Source organism: Chionomys nivalis, chromosome 9, assembly GCF_950005125.1.
Source record: "Chionomys nivalis chromosome 9, mChiNiv1.1, whole genome shotgun sequence".
Taxonomy (NCBI): Eukaryota; Metazoa; Chordata; class Mammalia; order Rodentia; family Cricetidae; genus Chionomys; species Chionomys nivalis.
The window spans coordinates 19867343-19871105 of record NC_080094.1 but is presented as its reverse complement, the minus strand read 5'-3'; positions in this window follow the sequence as shown (position 1 = coordinate 19871105).

Genomic DNA, 3763 nt, shown 5'->3' with positions numbered 1-3763 from the left:
GTCCCTGCCAATCACAAGCCCCACTTGTAGCAAAACTGGGGTTCCTACACTCCTGCCCTGCTCAGAGTCCACGTGTCTTCTGTTCCTTCCAGATGTCAAAGCTGTCTGGGGGTTTGGCACACAGAAGGTAGGCGTTCTGTGTTCAGTTGCCTAGGTCACACACTGTAAAAAGTAACCAAGTCTCAGGAAACAAAAATTCTTCCTCTGATTTGTCCACTAGGAAGGTGCACCTGCTTCTGTTTGCTGATGGCTAGTGGAGGACCAGAGGGCAACCAGGGGGGGTTAGAGGAAAGAGAGAAGGAAGACACAGTGTGAGACAAGGCTGCGCTGATCTCCAAAGCGTCTAAATGAGGTGCTGTCACGGGGTGAGGCACAAGCCTGAGAGTTCAAGTCAGGGTGAGCATCCTGGAAGCAAGAGAGAAACCGGATATCTAAACCCAAGGAGGCAGGAGCGTGGACGCCGAGTGAACCAGGAAAACATGACCCCTACCAGACTGTGGGTCAGGAGAAGCGTCCTGACCTCTGACCTCATGCACTCTGTCCTCTGGCTGAGTCCAGGTTCAGATGAGGAAACTAAGTCATAAAGAACACAAAGCCAGGCCTTAGGCCCAGAGACTATAAAATTCATAGACTGTTTATCCTTCAACTACTTCCTACGGTGAGCTCTGCAGCACCGCGAATTCCCATTCCTGGAATTTCCAGCCAACACATTTACACATTTATAAATGAGAGAGAGAGAGAGAGAGAGAGAGAGAGAGAGAGAGAGAGAGAGAGAGAGAGAGAGCGCTTTCTCAGCAAAGGGAGGTGTGACCACCATGTAAAGCACAATACCCCGTATGCTTCGTGCTATTCACTACGCACTGTGGTACACGCCTGTACTATGTGACGATTCGCAAGTCTCGGGCAAGGGCCTGGAGATTGACACACACACAGACAGAGAGACAGAGACATGAGGACACGAGTCATCCTTGAATTCCCCAAGAATGCCCCCTTTATTGTGTTCCAGGGCAGCTTATATAGGGATCCTTAACTGATAGCCACGCCCCAGCCAAACCCACCAGAAATCACTCCCCTGCCATCAGGAACTCCTGAGGGTCTCATGCTCAGAGCAGCTACAAGCATTGGAAAACAAATTGTCTACAGGAAATTCAGGGTCTGGGGGTCCACAGCCCCCACAGCACCTGTGGATGTAGGCAGCCTGCTGGAAGAAAGTCTCTGGGGTCTATCAGCATCAGGGCCACGTGCTCCCTGAGGTCTCTGACGAATCTTGGAATGTTAGCAGGGACCTAAGCCAGAAAGGCCATCAGTGGGCAGGAGGGGGGCGGTGTCTAGACCTGGGGTTATAGCACACTGACTGGCAGCTCTGAGGTCCAAAGGTCATTGCTGTGGGAATTTCCCATTCCTGCAAACAGATCCCAGCTGGGACTGTCCTCAAATCACCTGAACTGGGAAGAAGGAACTCCCATTGCCACCAAGTCGCCGGTCTCCCCACGGTCCTTCTCTGTCCTCTAAGCTGCAGAGCCCAGAAGAATCTCCTGCTCATCCCCAGCACCTCACACAGGAGAAACTGAGACCGGAGATGAGGCCGCTCAAGGTCTGGGCATGGACCTGGGCATGGTAGGAGCACACTGTTCTGGTCAAGTTCGGGGGAAGCAGAGGTTCCGGGACCCTTCGGACATGCTTGCAAACTCTGTCCTGCTCCCAGCATCTGTCCCTGTCATTGGGACAACTCTTCTTATCCTAGTGCCTGGCCCTGGCATGTCACCTCCTCAGACAGGCCTTTCTTGACCAGTGTTTTGGGATGGAACCCCACAGCCCCGAACTCAGGACCTGCTGGTGGCCATGAGCTACACCAGTTACCCACCAGAAATTAGAATATGCACCCTAGAGGACTGGGCAGGCACAGGAAGGAGTGCAGGCTTGACCAACAAGTGCCTGGCATGTATAGACCTCAATAAACACAGCTTCCTTCTAACCCCCATCAATCCTTAGCAGCAACCACAGGGTGGAAGACATATGTCATCGGGAAATAACCAGGCTGGGGGTGAGCCCGGCAACTAAGGCCCCCACATGGGGGGCTGCCCCACGATAACAACAGGGTGCTACATGACGCAGACAGTCCTGGGCTGTGAGCTGCATCTTAACCCCAGGGCCATCAGTCCTTCCCGTGAGCCCCAGCAGTGAACCCCACACAGTTGCCAAGACACCCCGAGCCCATGGGAAGTAAGCAGGCTCCACTTTTAAGGATCTTTTAAAATTATGTTTATGTGCATAGTTATTTTTTCCTGCATGCGTGTTTTATGCACCACATGTGTGCAGTGCCTAAGGAGACCAGAAGAGAGCATTGGATCTCCTGGGATTGCTGTTACAGATCTATAGGTCACCATGTGGGTGCTGGGAATCGAACCCAGGTCCTTCTGGAAGAGCAGCCAGTGCTCTTAATCACTGAGCCATGGCAACTTTTTGTCATGTGAGGAGGATAAGTCCTGTGTTGAGTTTAATCCCTTGTGTGACTCCTCATAGTGGACATATCCTCACACCCACAGGGTTTATGCATGCTGGGTTAGTACTGTGCCGTGGAGCCATGGTCCTGCTCCATTCTCTTTACACACCTCAAACTTTTCTGTTAGCCTTCCAGGAAGTTCAGGGTTTTGTGTTAGTTTATATTCAGAATGAAAAACTGAAGAAGGCAGGCACTGCCTGCTCTGATGTCCTGTAAGGGTCCCTGATGATCTGATGTCCTGTAAGGGTCCTTGACGCTCTGATGTCGTGTGAGGGGCCCTGATGTTCTGATGTCGTGTGAGAGGTCCCTGATGCTCTGATATTGGGTGAGGGTCCCTGTCGCTCTCTATTCTGTGAATCTGAGCATGTTTAGCAGTTAAAATCTATCTTATAAGCTGCCACCTCTTGGAATTTCAAATGCTGGCACTAGGGAAGTGGAAAGAACTTGAAGAGGATCAAAAGTTCAAGACCAACCTGAGCTACATAGGGAGACCCCATCTCCAATATCAAAGAAACAAACAAATGGAAGAATTTTGTAGACTACCAGGAAACAGGGAGGACGTACGATCCTCTAAGTAAGGATGACGCTGCCAAGTCCAGCGCTTCCAGGAGCCGTGCCATTACAATCTCGCTTGAGAGAAGCGCGCAGCATGACCAGTCACTCTTCCCTGACACCTTACTCAGGGCTCACTCCTCCCCCTGGGTCACACAGTGCAGCAGCTGACACATTTGCACACTGACTGAGTTAGCACAGCAAGTTCCAGAAGGAAGATTGCTGGGCTCGTGGGGCACAAGGCTGTTTTGAGAGCTTTTGGGTGGTGTTTGGCTTGGCTTGTTCCTGGAAACTAACGTTTGAAGACTTGCCAAGTTGCCATCCAGACAATTATGCCGCAGCAAGACTGGGAGGAGAAGTGGTTATTTAAACAGAGCTGAGAAAAGGGAGAGTCCAGATGGAGCCACACCTATTACCTCATCCAGCTTTCTTGGGCTGGCCTGTGACCCTGGGTGAGCACAGTTTCCTGTCTGTGACTCCAGGCGGTCCTAGCAGAGAGGTCAAGAGATTGGCCAAGGCAAGGCAGAAACTCCAGTGAGTGCGGGCTTCCCTCTGTGGGCGGGGCTTAACCCTTGGGTCCAGTCCAACCCTCCTAACCTGAGCAGTGGCAACAGCAATGACCCCAGTGGTGTCGCAAGCAGGTTCCAGTCCACAGGCCTCCCTTTCCCGCTTTCCGGAGCCCGCCCTCCCTCAAGAACCACCCTCAAT